The following is a 20911-nucleotide window of genomic DNA, read 5'->3' as shown; positions in this document are numbered from 1 at the left end:
TGCCCTATCTCCTACAAGATAATATCCAAGGATACAGGAAGAATAGCCTTTGGTGGAGAAGGGGGGTCTTGTTTTGGTCGTTTGTTTGCAGGAGAAGGCGACTGCAGTTTAGGCGGAGCAATGGGTGAAGAACCTGCCTTGGAAGAATTAGAGTGAGCCATTGTTGCAAGAGTATGAAGAGAATCCACCAGAGTATTAGAGATAGAAGGTTGCGAAATAGGTAAGCCAGGATAAAGTTTTCTACTTGAATGCAACAAGTTTTACTTCTGCTCATGTATCTAAGGAAACACCCAAGGCTTGCTTAGTATAAGTATAATTAAATGAGACCGGAATAATGAGAGTTCTCTTAAGAATAAGGAACAATGGGTACATATATAGAGTGTTCTTTTATGCAAGTGAATAGGACGCAAACCTCCAGAGAGCAGCAAAAGTACGGCTAAAAAAACACAAAGTGAATACCTGAGAAGATATCCAAGGTTGTATGCAAGAAATTCCAGTCAGGAAAATATCCAAAATGGCAGCCAGAAAATGATATCCAAGGAATGCGACGTCACATGGAGCTGCAGCTTTTTAGATAATGTTTAAAGGCAGCCTGTGGATCCCCAGATATTCCTCTCCTCAGGCATCGCGTTTCCACAAGGAAAATTGGGGAAAAAAAGCCAAAAATCAAAGCAGCATCTCCGACGCGGTACGGTGAATCTCTCTAAGTGGCTATCTTGAAATGCGCCACGCACAAGTCTCCCCAAGGTAATAATTCTAATACCAACCATGCGTGATCTAATTTCAGTCTCTTAAAATCACTTTATTTGTCTGGATTCTAGAATTTATTTAGCATTCCTGGTTAATTAGGCAAATATGTCTGTGTTTCATAAAAGTTTGAAAGCCTGTATCTTGATTTTAAACATTTAAATCCACTTTAGAGTTCGCAAGTAAAATCTTTATACAGTTGGTCAGATTACATTCGTAAATGGAAATAGGAATATGTGGGAATATAATTACTATTACCATCTCTCTTTGAATTTGCTTTGCCTTTTCACTTGTTTTTCACACTCCTCATAACGTTGGTTAAAATAGGAGTGGAAGAGGCTTCCTAGAAAATATATGTAGACATAATGGACGGACATTTAGATGAATCTGTGTCTTTTATACATAGGTAAAAGAATAGCAACATCTATTCTAGCCTTGCATTCCCTCATAAAAATGCAGATAGATCAAATGTCATCAACACTTTCAAAATGGGTAGGCTTTTGCCAATTCTTCAGTTTTCTGTTCCATGTGCAAAAAAAAGATCACCCCGTATGTCCATGTGAACAGAGGAATCAAGAAACTCACTCTGAGAAAACTTTTCTAAGAGTGAGTACCATGTGAACACTTGCTAAGGCTGACTATGTGCAATAAAACACTGAAAAATAATTTAAAAGATTAATATATATATATATATATATATATATATATATATATATATATATATATATATATATATATATATATATGCACAGAAACTCCCCGTAAGCTCCAAATCCCTCGGATCGGCGAAGCAAAGTCAGGAGACGGACCACAGGATCTGGCCACAAGGTAATTTATTGGCACAGGTTAATAGCAATGACGCGTTTCGGGCTTCGTGAGCCCTTGATCACATGCAAAGCATTTACATATTTTTAACATTTATATGTAATGAGTGCAAGTGCACGCCCCCCTGCCACAACTTCCTCCCGGAACACATGACGATAGAAACAGACGAAATACTATTCGTAGTGGGTTTCAAAATGATGACAATGAGAGCTGGTATTTCATTGAAACAAATTCTGCATCTTTTTGAAATGATGCATAAATGTATAACATGTGTAAACCGTTCATGAAATATAAAACCCACTATTTCGACAGCCTCTTCTCTTGGGAGACATTCACATAACAACTAAAATCTTACAGCATAAATACATTTAAGTTGTATGTGGTCTCAAGAGGTAACAGAGTTTCGCCCGTCTAAGAAAATTCAGAATGCTGCATGGCAGGATAAATCCTTTCCCTTAAAAGAAATCGCTATATATAAATATATATGCAACAATAAAGAATCCATTCTGAAACAGCAGTAGTATTGCAGGGGGGTTCTTATAAAGTGCTTAAGTTTTTGTGTGTATATTTTTCAGTAACACCTTTGCCTGATGTGCAAAAAGCTGTGCAAATGAGTGCAAACAATATTTAGAAAAAGTGCTAAGTGTATGATAAATAGATCTGTATAAATATGTATAAATATGACTACCAATAAAAATCGGTCATTGTCTAAATCCATTGTTAAAAACACATAATAATCACATCCTTAAAAAACAGTAATTCGTCATATTTAAAAATTGGTGTGCATCCCATATGTGAAAAAAGAGAGGACCAAAATTTCATGAAATTTACAGGAGACTGATATCACACAAAAAATGCTTATAATAGGTAACAGGGAACCTGACTACCTACAAAGAAAATACTAATGCGTAGTCGAGATGAACAACCACTCAAAAAACCCTTTGAATATGTGATGTTGCATGTAAAAGGTAACAGGGAACCTGACTACCTTTAAGAGTGAGGCACGACTACGGTTCATACCAGAAGCAAAAACTACAGACTGAAGACAGTAGGCAACCTAACCCCATTCCATAGGCAACTATCAGGACAAAAGAAACTGTTCAAGAAATTTCATAAATAGTTCTCATAAAAAATTGTACATGTCCTCTGTATTATTGAGACCATTTGGCCATTTACTGTCGAATTCTAGAATCATGGTTGTCTCAAGTTGCCTTCATTTTTGCTTTGCTCTCTATTGTCACCTCTGCGTGGTTTAGGAATGGACCCTACAACAAAATAGGTAAGGCAAGCAACGTCATTATTATGCATCTTTTTGAAATGGTGTGCTACCGGATACGCAAAGTCACTGTGCAGGATAGCTCTGAGATGCTGCAAAATCCTGACGTGCACCTGTAATTTAGTACTGCCAATATAATTCAGGCCACAGGTGCACGTCAGGACATATACCGCAAATTCAGTTTTGCAATTGTAGCTACCCGCAAAAAGGGGTTTGGTAGTGGGTCTTGTCAATTCTGAATTTACAAGCCCTACATGAGGAGCATTTCCGGAATCCTGACGCTGGTTGCAGCCACATACTTTTCTGTCTTTTCTCTGGGCTGCTTTTGTCTAAGACTGATCCCATATTTTTGGCCCTTCGAAAAAGTGACCAGCGGCATACTAGGTAATTGAGGACCTAATACTGTATCTGTTAGCAGAATCGGCCAGTTCTTTTTAACAATGGTCCTGATTTTATTTTCCTCATTGCTGAAGGCCGTGATCAGTCTAGGGCAGTCATGCATCTCAGTGTCAGGTGTCACAATAATTTCTACATCATTGATGCTAGAAGGGTTCAACGGAAAAAGACTTTCTCTGGGACGTGTATTGGCTTTGACTAACGCTTGATGTAACATAGCATCAGAATAGCCATGTACCTTGAGTCTACCGTTCATCTCTTTTACACACTTCTCAAACTCATTACTGGAACTACTAATGCGTTTGAGACGTAAGATCTCACCGTAGGGAATGCTACTGATAGTATGTTTGAGGTGCAGGCTTGTGGCATGTAATGTTGTATTACCAGCTGTGGGTTTTCTGAAAAGTGTTGTCTCTCATCTGGCGTTCTTAACATACACTTTCACATCTAAAAACTCAATCTCATGTTTGCTTATATGTGAAGTGAAATTAAGGTTGAGGGAGTTATTATTGATCTCTTATAAGAATGTCAAAGCTTCTTCCTCATCCCCTTGCCAAAGAATAAAAACGTCATCGATGTAACGTAAGTATTTCACAACCTTTTCTTTGACCCATGTCTGATGTTCGATGTTGAGGACCTGTTCCTCCCACCAGCCTACTATATATATATATACTAGCGGCCCGTCCCGACGTTGTCCAGGTATAAAATAGAATGTCTGCAATGGTATGAATAGGTAACTTAAATGTATAAACCCTGTAAATGTTGTTGTTTTAAAATATACACCAAGACAATCTACAAGAAAAAGTCCATCATTCAAAGATATACTTTTTCTTGAGGCCAAATGGTATTTTTTGAACTCCTTTTTAGGTAAATTGTCAAATGGTAATCCTATTAAATCATAATAATAAATTACTCAGAGGCTGAATTATCTTCCTAAAACTTTGGCTTTAAAAATATTAAGTAGGAATTTGGTAATTCACTAGGCAAACGTTGTTTAAAAACCATCTGAGCATCATTACATAGTGTCCAGCCTTTGTCACATTTTAGATATTCCAGATGTTGTGGAAGGACCATCATGGAATAATTATTGCTACTGCTACAAAAGTTCTTCCTTATATTTATTGTTGACTTGCTACAAAATGTTTTATTAAAGTGTCCAATTTTCTTCCATCAGCTGTACAACGTTGCATCATTAAAATTATATATTGTCCATATCTTTCTAAAAATAATGTTGATAACATTTCTAATTTGCATTGGCTACATTCCATGTTTTGATTGGCAGCTTTAACTAATTTATTGAAAAACTCTGATTTACAGTCCGGTAATGTCAAATATAGAAATCTTTCAGTGTCTACATTAGTGCTACATGTACACATACAATTTTCACAATAATGTTCCCATTTATAACAAAGGCCAAAAATATTTTCTATTTCTACACCTTCATTTTCCAATACGGTAAGCATATACATTAGAAATTCCTGAGCATCTTGTTGGATATTTTGTGTAAATTGTGTAGAACCAGAACATTCATCCAAAAGATTACGAACATCAGAAACGGTTTGTATTTTACTTGTATCAGTTCTCAATTTTTCATACACAGAATGCAACAAGGAACACATTTTTTTCCTGATTCTCCATAATTTGCTGTTGCATACCTTCAAGAAAAAAAAAACATTGAACACTACATTAGCATAGCAGTTGACACCAGAACTATTTTCAAACTGATAACCAACAATCTCTTCAACAGTGTCCTTTTTCTTTTTGCTTGCAATCACAACATTATCTTGTTTTTTCCCTTCTCTACACCTTCAGTACAGATATTCTCATCCCTTTATTTTTTGACCAACCACATGCTTTTCAAATACAGGATATTGACCTAAATTGCAATCCACAACTTTGCCCATGGCGCTATTACCTAAACCTTTTTCTACGTTCAAATGACACCTTATAATTATCCGACAGTTTCTACAAGCATATAGATTCTTTTCTGAACCAGCAGTTTTAGATATTGATTTTTCTAAAGAATCCAATTTTGTCTTCAATTTTTCTGTCAAAATAATAGTGATTCCTTCATGCTCTATTTTATCGATGGCTTCCATTTTTATTATTTCTTCATTTTCCAGTTTTAAAAGTTGTTTGTTGAATATAGAACACTCGCGCAGTGTTGGCATTAAGCAGATTACAGATTTGTTTTCTGCAATTTTCATGTATATTTTCACAGGAACTACGTTTTCATTTGGAAACAAATTGGGAAGTAATCGAGTCTGCAAAGCTTGTTTGCCATGTTCAGTCAGTAGTCCAATTCTTATATCTTGGAAAATAGTTCCATAATCAACATAATTTGCCTGTCGCATATTTGTAATGAGTTCTTTGTATTCAAAATATGACCAAATGTTCACGTTTCCAACACTACCCAGAGACTTTCTGGTGTCTTCATGCGCAAGTTTTTAAAATATTGGTTGTCCTTTTACAGGAGTCAGTTCCAGTAGATCTCCAAAAATGATGACACGTTTTCCTCCAAATAACACGTTGTGCTCTGTTTTAAGAATATGCTGCATTCTTAAATGCACAAAGCCAAGCAGTAAGTTTGATACCATGCTTATCTCATCAATAATGAGATGTTTCATTTTCTTCAAGACTCTTGAAACTTCACAACGAGCTTCTCCAGATAGCTTGTGGTATTACAATTTGTTTTCATGCTCTACTGGTAGCATTAGTAAACGATGTAAAGTAATTCCTTTAATGTTGTGTGCTGCCAACCCAGTTGGAGCAGTGACAACACAAGACAAATGTGACTCAGTTGTTTTCTGTAGATAGCTTGTAATTACTTTCATTAAAAAAACTTTTTCCTGTTCCAGCTTGTCCACTCAAGTACATTCGGGTAGGTTGAAATGACGTGCATGAGCACTCTTTCTTTTCATGAAGTAATCCATGGTCAATCTGTTGTCTGACCTGCGAATATATTTGTTTCTGTTCAACATTTAGTTGTTCTTCCAAGTTTGTTACATCTTCTTGGGCTTGATGCATTGCTGTTTCCACCTCGTTCATGGTGATTGCTGCTTCATTTTCAACAATTGGTTGTCCTAGTGGATCTTGACTCAGTGCAGCAGAACTTTGACCGTCTTGAGAACTGTCTCTAGCAATATCAGCTACAATTGAAGCTTCTTGATCAATTTCATCGTTCAACATTTTGACATAATTTGCAAAAGCACTGCATTGTATGCTATCTTTACAAGCATTAAAGGAATCTTCATAGCTCTGGAAATCTCCAAGTAATTCCAGTTCTGAACGCTGAACATTCTGAAATAGTTGTAAAAGGGCTAAATGGTAAAATTCCCTTTTATCAGCAGTGTCGCAACTCAGCTTTCTGTGATTTATCAAATTTCCTTTCGTTTGTTTCACCAAACATCCTTCGGAACCAATGACTCCATATTTTCCATCATTGATGTTCTCTGTAGTATTCTGTTTAAAAGTGTAGTTTTGCAGCCCTTCATAAAGACACATGTTCTCAAGATGATGACTTCTGTTTGGGTAATATGTGTCCAACATATTCGTTTTCAAAATATCTGTACTTTCTGGATCTTTTTCTGCTAAATATTCAATTTCTTGTACAGATTTCAGTACTCGATTTCGCATTGTTGCAAGGCCTAGACTCACCCAAATGATTCTTCTAGATTTGGAGTATAGACTTGCAGATGATAACCGATCTAAGCATTCATATGCTCCGAATTCTTGATGGCATAACATCTTCAAACTGAAACTGTATAATTTCTTACTTAGAGTCTTCTCGTGAGAAATCTCTTCCCACATTTCTTTCAATTCCGTCTTTTCTGATTTTGTAATATAGGACGTTACATATCAAGCAACAGCAATGGAATTGTCCGCAACATACTGAATATCCATGTTAGCATTCCACATGGACAAAATAACTGGGTTGTAGTCATATATGTATTTTGACTCTTCATTTCTTCTTAAGTTGTAGGTATTTTTTGGAGACTTTTTTGTGATGGTATGTCGCAAAGATGACATAAAACTGTTCACTCTTCCTTTGGATATTACAGGACGTGGAAATGCAAAAAGACATTTTTGTGGAACTTATCCTTAGATTTGTACTTTCATCAACAGTATTTTCCACATCGGTGGCTTTGGAATCGTAAGACTTGTGCTCTTAAGTTGTTTTCTTCTGTGCTTTTGGGTACAGCACATGTTGCATATTGTTCAATAAAAGTCAAAACAGTATCATCCGCATCTGTTCCAAATTTGGGAGCATCCTTAATCCATAAGAGCATATGTATATGAGGAGTACCTCTTGCTTGATACTCCTTTTTCCAAAAGAAATCGACAACTTCTCCAAGAGGAGGATTTTTTTTATTGTAGAAAAAAGACATCATAGCCTCACATCTATGATTGAAATACCTGCATACATTAACAGGATCCAAAGAGCACAATTCCCCAGGTGTCTTGTATTCAATGTTTTTTATATTGCAATTTGCCTCTCGAAGAAATTCAAGTAAATCATCCCAAGTGTACTCAGCACAGCTTAGGGTAAGGAACCATGTAGGAGTTCCTAAGTTCCGTAGCCTGCATTTATACTTTCTTAACATCCACTAACTCCTGCCAGATTTTCTTATTCTCAGTTGGCACACCATTAAGAAGAATAACTAGTGGTTCACTTTCTACACTGTCTACACCAATAGTTTCAATATTTTTCTTTAAATCTTACGGTAAATACACAACTCTTCCTTTTAATCCTCTTTGTAAATCTGAAGGAGGCAATTTACCTGTTTTAGGCTCCATACGAACAATAGCCTGAAAAGGGTGCACACATTGAATGAGAATAGACTCATAGGTGTTTAAATCTATAAATTCTGGAGGAATAGCAACTTACTCTAAATTATTATGCACAGCTCTAGTGGGCATTTTATTTTCATCTAATTTGTTATAACAATAATTACAAATACGCTGATCAGAACCCAAATCAAAACAATTCTCTACCAACAAATAAGTTGCAAATTCCTTCCGCTTATCATTATTTTCTTTTTCACTTTTTAAATACAGATCAACACTCATAGTCTGATTTTTATAGTGAGTTCGCCGACAACAAATACAATAAAAATGTGTCCTTTCACCTGAAATCACATTAAACTTTGTAATTTTATTTTCAAAATGTTTTGTACATTTATGTTCAACATGCTCTACAACATTTTCTTCTATTAATGTCTGAGTTTCTTTACTCTCTTCTTCAGGACCAATGTAACAAAACTCAATAGCATCACAAACCTTTTTCACATCTGATACTGACCCACACAAAAGAGCACTGTTCAACTCATTTAACTTTAGTGCTGGACTTTTTGCATAATACAATCTTCTCACTAACTTCCGCATTTGAGTATGATGTACTGCCAACATCCTGAAATGGTGAAAAACACTTTGACATACTTTCCTAGAAAGACAAGCAGGAGAATGACCATTCAAACCAGTATGTTTTCTCACTCTGCAAGGGTCTAGTCCTTGCAACACCTTAATCTTTTGTTTAACACTTTTTTTACAATATGCTTGTAAGAAATGGCGTAATTTATCAATAGATTCTTGTCGTACACTACAAATCCTACTGCAATCCCAAGTGTACACTGGGGCGTTAGGACGTCTGCCTAGAACTTCATCAGCTATCACTTCTTCTGCATTTCTAGGAACCATTTGCTCCTTGTCAATTGGACAACCATTTCTAACCTCATAAGCTCGACCACTGGTGTCAACTGCATGCAACAAATCATTGGTCTGTAAATACCTCTCTTTTTTTAAAAAAGGCTCAGAACTTGAACTGTGTTTCCATTCCCCTCAGAAAATATCACACAAATTACTTCTGTTCATTACTCTTTTCCTCTTACTTTTGGCCTTCATTAAATGGATTGGTTTATCTAGTGATCGAATTCTTTTAATACTAGAATGAATAGTATCCTCTTTACTTCAAAAGCCTTTACAACAATGGATTCAATATGCTTCTTTTTATAAAATAGTGTTTTCTTTCTATATTTCTTTGTATGTTTCATCAAATTATGGACTACTTTGTTGTAAAATATTTTTGGGCGGATTTCTTTATATTGATTTTCTCTTCTTTTACTATAAGCTGTATCCTTTGTATGTACTTTGCCTTTTTTCCTTTCCTATTCTTTGCACTTTTTTTTGTGCTTGGAACATTTTCGGTGCTTTCAATATTTCTAGTTTTTTTTCTGAATCTAGTAATATTTTTAATGAAGTCCTTTGTTGTCTTATCAGAAATTCTTCTCTTTTTAGCCACATTATGTTGGTCATCCAATACTTGTGGTTGAGTTTTTTTCAAGTAAGTATACTTTTTCTGACCTTTTCTTCTTTCTTTCTTCGGCATGAAAACTTTATTTTAATGATGATAAACAGTATCTGTAAAACATAATCATGAATAAGTATTTATTAATTACTTTATAAATTATACTTTTTTATTACTATACAAACACAATTCATATAAATTCTGACTAAGATATTGTAGGCCTGAAGCACAAGTGTGAAGGTGGTTAGACCACTACATGCATAGTGCATAGCAGTTTGAAGCACTCCATAATACTAAAACCTGGAGCACTGTATGAGTGCATGCATATTAACTTAATGATCACAATACTATAAGGAGAGACACTGAGTGAATTCATAACTGGTTCACTTTTACTTTAGTGAACAGATTAGTACATGGTACATAAACAGTCACTATGGTTTTGCAACAGTACAGATTTAGAGTTTAGAGTAGTGCAGTGGTGTTTGTCTAGTGTAGGGGGTCAAGCTGAGGTAGTGTTCTAGGGTAGTGCAGTGGTGTTTGGGAAGTGTAGGAGGTCGTGCTGGGGTAGATTTAAGGTTTAGGGCAATGCAATGGTGTTTGTGTAGTGTAGGGGGTTGTGCTGGGGTAGTGTTCTAGGATAGTGCAGTGGTGTTTGGGTAGTGTAGGAGGTCATGCTGGGGTAGATTTAAGGTTTAGGGTAGTGCAATGGTGTTTGGGGACTGTAAGGGGTCGTGCTGGGGTAGTGTTTTAGGGTAGTGCAATAGTGTTTGGGTAGTGTATTGGGTCATGCTGGGGTAGATTTAAGGTTTAGGGTAGTGCAATGGTGTTTGGGTAGTGTAGGGGGTCGTGCTGGTGTAGTGTTTTAGAGTTTAGGGTAGTGCAGTTGTGAATGGGTTGTGTAGGGGTCGTGCTGGGGGTAGATTTAGAATTTAGGGTAGTGCAGTGGTGTTTGTGTATTGTAGGAGGTCGTGTTGGAGTAGATTTAAGGTTTAGAGTACGGCAATGGTGTTTGGGTAGTGTAGGGGGTCGTGCTGTGGTAGTGTTTTAGGGTTTAGGGTAGTGGAGTGGTGAATGGGTAGTGTAGGGGGTCATGCTGGGAGTAGATTTAGGGTTTAGGGTAGCGCAATGGTGTTTATGTAGTGAAGGGGATCGTGCTGAAGTACTCTTTTAGGGTAGTACAGTGGTGTTTGGGTAGTTTAAGGGGTCGTGCTGGGGTAGGTTTAAGGTTTAGGGTAGTGCAGTGGTGTTTGTGTAGTGTAGGAGGTCGTGCTGGGATAGTGTTTTAGGGTAGTGCAGTAGTGTTTGGGTAGTGTAGGGGGTCATGCTGGGGTAGATTAAAGGTTTACGGTAGTGCAATTGTGTTTGGGTAGTGCAGGGGGTCGTGCTGGGGTAGAGTTTCAGGGTTTAGGGTAGTGCAGTGGTGCTTATATAGTGTAGGGGGTCGTGCTTGGGGTAGATTTAGAGTTTCGGGTAGTGCACTGGTGTTTGTGTAGTGTAGGGGGTCATGTTGAGGTACTCTTTTAGGGTAGTACAGTGGTCTCTGGGTAGTGTAAGGGGTCCTGCTAGGGTAGGTGGTAGGTTTAAGGTTTAGGGTAGTGCAATGGTATTTAGGTAGTGTGGGGGGTCGTTCTGGGGTAGTGTTGTAGGGTTTAGAGTAGTGCAGTGGTATTTGGGTAGTGTAGGGGGTCGTGCTGGGGTAGTGTTTTAGGGTTTAGGGTAGTGCAGTGGTATTTGGGTAGTGTCGGGGGTCATGCTGGGGTAGTGTTTTAGGGTTTAGGGTAGTGCAATGGTATTTGGGTAGAGTAGGGAATCAATCGTACTGGGGTAGTGTTTTAGGGTTTAGCATAGTTCAGTGGTGTTTGTGCAGTGTAGGGGGTTGTGCTGGGATAGTGTTTTAGGGTAGAGCAGTAGTGTTTGGGTAGTGTAGGGGGTCATGCTGGGGTAGATTTAAGGTTTAAGGTAGTGCAATGGTGTTTGGGTAGTGTAGGGGGTCGTGCTGGGGTAGTGCATTAGGGTTTAGGGTAGTGCAGTGGTGTTTATGTAGTGTAGGGGGTCTTGCTGGGGGTAGATTTAGAGTTTAGGGTAGTGGACTGGTGTTTGTGTAATATAGGGGGTCGTGCTGAGGTACTCTTTTAGGGTAGTACAGTGGTCTTTGGGTAGTGTAAGGGGTCGTGCTAGGGTAGGTTTAAGGTTTAGGGCAGTGCAATGGTATTTGGGTGGTATAGTGCATAACAGTTTCAAGCACTCCCTTCCCTAAAGCCTGGCTCACTGCAACAGTAGATGTACTTCTATGCCTGCAAACACATCATCCAACCAAATCATTATCTCTCAGTTTTCCCATATGGACACTGACTCACGGTGTGATTCTAGACAAAAACAGTATTTCTTATAAATGGAGTATATAGATACTGACTGGAAAAATGTAGGCCTGAAACACAAGTGTGAAGATTGTTAGACTACTACTTGCATAGTGCATAGGAGTTTAAAGCACTGCATACCCTAAAGCCTGGCTCACTACAACAGTACATGTACTGATATGTTTGCAAACAGATCAACCAACCAAATAATTCTCTCTCAATTTTTCCAAATGGACACTGACTCACAATGATTCTAGACAAATAACAATATTTCTTATAAAGGGAGTGTATAGATACTGATTGGGGAAATGTAGGCCTGAAACACAAGTGTGAAGGTGATTACGCTACTACTTGCATAGTGTATAGGAGTTTTAAGCACTGCATGACCTAAAGCCTGGATCACTGCAACAGTACATGTCTGCAAACCCATCAAGCATCCACTCAACATATTTCATTACTGCGTTTTACTTTTAAAGCTAAACTCATTTTGCAAATACATAACCAATGACTATTTTCTAATTCTACCAAAATGTCAGAACACAATACGTTTTTAATCAATTACATGTCAACAAGCAAATGAAGTCCCAAAATGCTTCTCTCAGACTGATTCCTAAATGCACATAGACTCACTCTCTGATTTTAGACAAGCAACACTATCCTTTGCATTTTACCAAAACGCATTTACTAGTCTACAAGACATAAGGTGACTGTACACATTGCACAAACTATTCTACTACACATTAGTATTGAGTGCTTCTGTCAGAATGATTCCTAAATGCACACAAGACTTACTGTGTGAGTCTAGACAAACAACACTATCCCTTGCATTTTACCAAAACACATTTCATAGTCTACAAGGAGTACTGCATTTTAAAGTATAAACTTGACTCATTTTTCAAATACATAAAAAATGTCTTGTTTCTAATTCTACCAAAACATGAGAACAGCACAGTTATCTGTCTGCAAACACATGAAATACACAAATGCTTATCTAAGAATTGTTTCTAAATGCACACACGCTCACAATCAGATTCTAGAAAAAAAGTAGTTCCTGCACTTGAGAAGGAGAAACACATTAGTCTGATTAAAATCAAAATGCACCACATACATCCCCTCACAAATTAATAACTCAGCTTTCAAATTGTTTTGTAGATTAGGAAGTATGTCAGTCACACACCAGATTTTCCTATACAGAATCTCTGTTCTGTACACCTGTCAGCAAAACCAAAGAATGGCAATTTCCCTCTCATTTTCCACACATATACATGTAATCATCAAATCACATTGCTTCCCACATTAATTTGAAAGCAAACACACATTTCTATCGGTTACACATTTCAACCCTTTCCAAATGACATAAATATCAACCCTTCCCCCAATCTGCCTTCTGCCTGTTACCATAGAAACAGTTCATGGGACACTTAACTGAGCACACAGATCAAAAGTTCATCACACAATGTTGCTAATCAAAACAGCAAGTGTGCTTGACTTTTCAACATGTCAGCTCATCCTATGTAATGTTCCTTTCAATCAGATTTTGTTAACCAATAAGAATCATGCTTTTAAAAAAACAGAAACATGCACCCTAGTTTTCAGTGTAGAATGTTCTTAAACAGCCAATCATTTATTTTCTTTTTTTAAAACTGCATCTTATCCACCATTTTAGAAAAATCTTACTTTTAAAACTGCCATTTCATTTACAGACACCATCTGAGTGCATCCAGACCTCCCTTCAAGATGCTTAGAGTGTGGATTGTGGGACACAGCTATATTTTCTGGAGCCATAGGTACGCAGAAAACAAAGGACTTCACAAAGACCTAGGTTTACCAAATGTAGACATTAAATTGATTGGACAGAGAGGGTTAAAGTGGCACCAATTGATGCCATTGGTTAAATCCTTTCTGCATCTCCAACACCCTGACCTCATAATTGTGCACTGTGGTGGCAATGACCTAGGCACTTTGGCTGGAGTAGGTCTGTAAATGCTTATGAAGGACATTCCCCCAAACTACCTTTATGTATTCTAACATATGCCAAAGGCAGAAATGGAACTGGTCCAATCAATTTTGTCCACAAATTGAGAAAGTTAGGAAACATGTGAATAAATCTGTTTCTGCTTTTCTCCGAGACTATAGAATGGGTCCATTTACCACAACAATCTGCGTTTCAATATGGATGGCATCTATAGGAGAGATGGTGTACATTTCACAGATGAGGGAAACAGAGTCTTCCTCATAAACTAGACTCTGCATCGGTACTTACTTGTAGGTACTAAAATCTCTCAATAAACACAAGGGCTCTTTTTAGAGCCACCTAAGAACTAAACACATACGCTTGATGTATATCTGAAAAATATTATTTGCTCTTTGGCTTGGAGTCGCGCACCCAACGCGCCAAAGTCGTGCACCACACGTGCAGGAGCCACTCCGGTTACGGCTGGAAGAATTAGCCCCCCCCCCAAAATCTTTTTCAGCCCCCCCCCACTGAAATTTGGCTCTAGTTGCCCGCCTGGGAGCCAGCATTGCTTTTCCACATGGGAAGCTGCTAACATGCAGCTCCTCGTGTGGCAAAGCAATATGGTTTGGATTTTGAAAGAGAGAGCAGGTTTCCCTGCTCTCTCTTTCAAAATCCAAACCACATTTGCTTTGGGAGGGTGGGAGACTCCTGCCCTCTCATAGCAAACAGCAGTGTCCCGGGATAGGTACCCCAGGACACTGCAGGAGCCGGCCCTGGGGGGGGTGGTGGCCCCAAGGGCCCTCGAGAGCTTGTGGAAAAGTAAATTTTGCCATGTTCTGTGTCCCTACGTGTCATCCATCATATGTTATGTGTGCATGATTAATATGCATATGTTATTCCCCATGTTCGATTAAAGACGCAATTATAGTTGTGTCCATCTCTAGTATGCCAGTTTCCAGTTCTCGTGAATAAAACGAGTATTAGGCCTATGTAAAGCTACGTTGCCATGTTTCTCAGTGTGCACGTTATTCCATTGTAAAGTCCCCGTTTCTAGGCCTCAAAAGGGCCCGGACACCAGATTCAGCTCCTGTCTCCTGAAGCCCTCGCTGAGGAGCGACACGGCCCCCACCTGTATCCTCGACCCTTCACTTACTTCCTGCCTTGCAGTGCCCGGTTCAGCCTGGCTCTGCCTCTGAGTCTGCCAAGAGTATGTTATGAATCCAGTTATCAGTTTAGCCCTCCTTCTCTGCATTCCTAAGCTACTGAATCGCATCAATAGTTTCCGTCATTGTCTAGCTTTTACGTCTCCATGTAAGAGAAATACTGTATTTAATGGTCATTTAATATTCTTCATCACGCACTACATGTAGAATAATGCATGCTCCAGTCTTAGAGTCTGTTAGCCTTTCCCCTCCTGACTTCTAGTTTATATCAACATGTTCCCTAAACATCAGATACTAGATACTGCTTAGGTACATGTCGCCCTGACTCTCCAGACTTCAGTCTCTGCTCCTAGCACAGAGTTCATAGCCCCCAGCTTCTCCTAGTAACACGTCATTGCCAGTTTGCGCGCACCATCAGGTTAGAGGTCCCGGCTCCTTAGGTAGCCCCCTCCATGGTTTCCGCCCCATTCATGACATATTCTATTACGTTTGCATCACATGTCTATGTATACGCCCTGTTACACCCATTTTCACCCTTATCTTTCGCGACTGCTACGCGTCACGCCTATTGCTCCACCCACTGCTACGCCTATTGCAATGTAATGCTATGTGTTTGCGTTATGTATATATGCTCATGTACTGTTATTAAAAAAAAGTTATCCTTCCTTCCTTCCCGATCCTGCCCCCGGCAGCTGCCATTCTGTTCCCGTGCAGGTTGTCCTGTTCCTGTCCTTTATGCTGTATTAAACCTGCAAAAACTCCCACTACCTCGAATCTTGACTCTTATTTATTGAGCTATCTGTTATTCATTTATGCATTCAAAAATAGGGTATTATTTATTTATTTACCACATAATGGCACCCGAACAGGTACTTGCCCTTTCCCCACGCGTCGGTGAAGCCACGCCGACCCCCTGACCCTCTGCAGTCGTGACGGAACTCTTCTGCGCACCGGCAGATATTTCTGCTTCAAGTATCCCTCAGGCCCACGGAGGAGACGGAGGAGGCGGTCCAGCATCCAGACGAGACGGTGGAGGAACGCGGCGAGTCCCGACCAGAGCCCAAGCCGAGAGTCCAAGGTCCGAGGTATCCGGAGGTCCACCCGTAACTGAAGTCCGAAGTCCGTCGTCCGTCGTCGTAGCAGTCCAGTCCAGTCCGAGGCCTTCCGTTCTTGCTGCCCGGTGAGTACCGTTACTGGGGTGGTATCTAGACAGGGTCAATCTAATTGACTCTGGTCTGTGGGTTGGTGGTACACAGACTCACAAACGAAGTGTCCACTTCGGTGGATGCGGGTCCTGAACGTGTCTCTTTATGAGACCGGTAAGTTTCGTACTGTTTCAGCAGTGCATCTAGTTTCTGTTCTAGTCAGTTCTGTTCTCGAGAAAATTCATGTGTTCTGTTCTCAGTATTCCAGGTAGTATTCTGTTCGAACTGTTATTTTAAATGTTCTTCATGTCTTTTAATGTCGTGGTATGAATGGGGAATAAGTATCGTGTTCATTGTGTATTGTATTGTGTCTAGATTACAGTTCAGTCATGCCCTTGTTTTCCAAGTTACGTCAGTTAAAAACTAGAAAGGGTCTGCTGGAAGCAGCAGTTCCCGTCCCGCCCAGGGACAGTCCAGGTCACTTTATGTATCAGAAACATGGCATAAGTGCCATATTATATCTAGATTTATGGGTAGAGTACACCAAAGAGTTGGAAGAAAAGTATAGATGGCCCGTATCAGGTACGTGGGATGCCGAGTGCATCATGAGAGTAGAAGAGGCATTATGGAAAAAGAAAGCCAGACAGTCACAGAAAGATGCCATCGAGTTATGGCGCAAAGAAGCTCATAAAAGAACCGAAAAAGAAATCAGAAAGTCAGAATTAAGTAGAGAATCCCAAGAGCGAGCCCAAGAAAAAGAACTAATCGAGATAGGTGAACAAGTTAAAACTGAACAGTCAGACAGACGGAGGAATGCCCTTATTAAGGGTATGTACCCTCTTCTTGCCGAGGGCTTGCCAAAAGCGACCCCGGAGGCATCCAGTAATTTCCCGCCACCATTAGTTCCGACCAAGCTACGTCACAAACCGACCGCAGCTGATATTTTTATTTCGTCCTATTTGGACGACACAGTCCCGGAATATGCAAATCCTGTTCACGCTCCGCCAGTCCCTGTAAATCAGGCACTTCCTGCTCCTCCAGACACCGGGGCACCCCTTGCAGTACCTGCTACGGCCCCCCTGGTTCAGCCCGCCATACCAGTTCAGCCCGCATTTCATTTTCCCGCCACACTAGTACGAAGAGTATCAGTCGACGATTCTAGTTTAGGGGCCGCAGGAGGAGGTCCTCCTCAAACCCCGCCGCCACACAAGCGTTTAACGACAGTCGAATTACATGCTCAAGCGTCACAGCGTACGCCCAGACATCAGTCTGTTGCAGAAATAAGGAAAGCCCTTACCGAATGCGGCTATGATCCAGTCCCAGGCGAGGATAATATGGTTTTATATTCATTACGCGTAAGAAGGGTGGCCGAGTATCTAGTCACCCTACCGAATATGAAAGAAGATCTAGACAGAATATATCGTTTCATCCGTACAGGGGATGATCCAGAAAGCATTGGCGAAGCCATGTCTCAAAGGAAAGCTGAGATCCAGCTTATGTTATTGAAGTTTCTGATCAATTGTCTAATAAGAGAACAAGATTACCCGTCTAAAGATCCAGTCGAAATGAGGACCCTGACAAAGTGGAGTGATAATATAGCCGAGGGTAAGCACAGGACCATCAGTGCTATGGAGAGTATGTACAAGAAAATCCGTAAAGAAATAATAAAGTTACACGAACAGCGTAAAACAGCACAAGTAAGCGAGAAAGAAAGTAACTCTGATACTGAAGAGGTAGACGACGAGAATTCCGCCAGAATAGCGTATGTAGGAAAATCTAGATTTCCAGATCGCCATTTACGCCTAGAACACAAGTCTACGTTCCATCATCCAGCACCAGAACAAGATTCTCTAGAACAAGTGTTTCAAGCCACCGATCACATTCTGAAATCACGAATCGGTTACAGTGAGTTAAGTACTATGCATGAACAAGAACTAGCCCGATCAGCAGTCCGATGGATTACTGATTCTACCACTTTTCCAGACGAAATAGTGGCACAAATGTTTCTGAAACTGCCCCCAGCCGAGCAACGACTGGTGGGTATGTATATGATCCAGCACCTCATTACATTGTATGAGGGTCAACACTCTGATCCAGGTCCGTTACATGATATCCTGAACGAGTTACTCCAGTATAGATGGAAAGGTCTAGGTACCGATTTAATTAGTGTCATTCTAGAACAGCGCCACAAATATAGAACGTTTTTGAACCCGCATTTTGTTCATGTCTCACCCCCAGAAAGTAAACCCTTTTACATAGACAGACAGAACCCGTTACGAGAAGTCCACCCAGTTAGAGGAACGGGTGGCGAAATGCAACGAGTGTTTGTTTACACTCCGATCACAAAGATGGAACTCTTAGAGATGAAAAAATTAATTCCCTGTCATGATAAAGATCCAGCAGGGTTCCATAGAGAATTAAAAGACATGCTCCGTATGGGAGAATACACGTATCCAGATATAATTAAAATGTTAAAAGTTTTGTTGCCCGCAGGGGTGTATGAAAAGCTCAAGGAAAAAGAATGGGAGGTGGGAGAGAAAAAGATAGATTGGGCAGTTCTAGAAGCTGAAGATAAGATACGAGTACCAGGTACCGGTCTTGGAGATAAATGTAAAGAATTGCCAGAATTATTGATTCAAGTTTTACCCAGATTGTTAACGACGAAAAAGGAAGACTGGGATGCAATCTCAGCCTGTAAACAGAAGCAAGATGAGGATATCAGTGATTTTTATTCTAGATTTGAGAAATGTTTTAGCATCAACAGTGGCCTCAAGACAAGTAGTGAGTCATACCCTCATCTCTTTGTTACTAAATTAGTCGAGAATTCAAGTCCACAAATTAAGAATCGAGTTTTGAAAGTCGAGAGTACCTGGCAAGCTAATACCCCGTCCCAGATGTTACAGATGCTCCAGTATCACCAGAATAGAATCAGAGAAGAGCAAGAACATGAGAGAAAACGTATGAAAGACACGAAAATGAAAGTATTAGTTGCACAATCTGTTCCTCAAGACAGTCAGAAGAGGGGTCCGAATCAAGCCAGTCATCCTGCAGCTCCCGTTAAAGGGAACTGCAATTATTGTAAACAGCCAGGTCATTTTATAAACGAGTGTGCAGTTCTGAAGCACACCATAGCTACCGGTAAAACTAAAGAAAGACCACGTCCGCCTAGACAAGAACAAGTTTCACAGACTCCTCAGCCACAGAATGCACCACAGACAATTACAGTACTGCAGCCTATCGCTGCAACACAGCATGTTACACAGCAGATGTACCAGTATGCACAGTCCGAGTATCCAGAGTATCAGCAGTATTCATGAAACAGCCTAGAGAGGGAGGTAGGCTTGCCTCTCATCGAGATACCTGTAGATCAAGACGGTCCCTATGTTCACAGTCAAGTATTAGGGAAAGACAGAAAGTTTTTGATTGATACAGGGGCAAGTAGGACCACAATTAGTCACGCCGAAGTTCCAGGGGCTCCGCTCTCAGGCTCTAGAAATGTTTCCCTTGGATTTTCAGGAAAGCCTATCGTAAATGAAATATCGAAGCCAGTTACTCTAGAAGTAGGTCCATTGTCACGTACTACTGATCTGTTACTTACTAAGTCATGTCCAGAAAATCTATTAGGCATTAAAACACTGAAAGAGTTAGGTGCAGTTATATGCTGTTCCCCAGAGGGAATACGTCTGTTCCTACGTGACTTTAAGGGTCACTATGTATTACGAGATTTTGATCCCAGATTGTCTAATGTTCCGCAGCATTTATGGGCGCAAGGTCCAACTGATGTAGGGTACATGCAAATCACACCCCATCGTGTGACTCTCAAGCCAGGTGTAGTGTTACCACGAATCAGACAGTATAGATTGCCACCTGAGGCTGTAGCAGCCTTATCCAAAATTATTGACGAGCTCATCGCTCAAGGAGTAGTTGTAGAAACTGACTCCAATGTATGCAATTCTCCGATCATTCCAGTCATGAAACGTACCGATCCAAATGCACCCCCAGTATATCGATTAGTGATTGACCTACGAGAACTTAATAAATGTATTATTCCTCAGTACCCAGTTGTCCCAGATATCTCTTCCCTATTGACAGCCATTGATTCCGAAGCCACGTTCTTTACAGTAATCGACCTTAAGAACGCATTTTTCAGTGTTCCAATACATCCAGACAGCCAGTTTCTTTTCGGATTCTGTTTAAATGGAAGGAGCTATATGTTCACACGAGCTCCTCAAGGTTTCACAGAAAGTCCTAGTATTTACAGTCAAGCACTTAAGAGACAACTTGATAATGTTCACATGCCAACTGACACTGCCCTGCTCCAGTATGTCGATGATCTATTGATCACAGCCCGTTCTGAACGTGACTGCGAGCGAGCGTCACTGACGGTTCTGTATTTCCTAGCCGAGATGGGGCACAAGGTGTCCCCTTCGAAGCTTCAATTCTGTGTCCAGCAAGTGGTATACTTAGGACACTTACTGTCCAAGAGGGGTAGGCAGTTGACACCTGACCGTATCCAGTTAATAGCGAGTCTTCCTCAGCCCAAGACCCAGAAGGAGGTACGTGCTTTTATCGGCCTCACTTCTTATTGCAGACAATGGATTCCTCAGTATGCATTTCTAGCCAAGCCACTGATACAGTTAACGACACAGGAGGCAGCCACACCGACTGTCCTCCCTTGGACATCTGAACATACACTTAGCTTCAATGAGTTAAAGAAAGCTTTATGCCAAGCTCCAGTCCT

Source organism: Lissotriton helveticus, chromosome 3_1 (genome assembly GCF_964261635.1).
Source record: "Lissotriton helveticus chromosome 3_1, aLisHel1.1, whole genome shotgun sequence".
Classification (NCBI taxonomy): domain Eukaryota; kingdom Metazoa; phylum Chordata; class Amphibia; order Caudata; family Salamandridae; genus Lissotriton; species Lissotriton helveticus.
The sequence above is the reverse complement of the archived record's forward strand: the minus strand, read 5'-3'. Positions refer to the sequence as shown.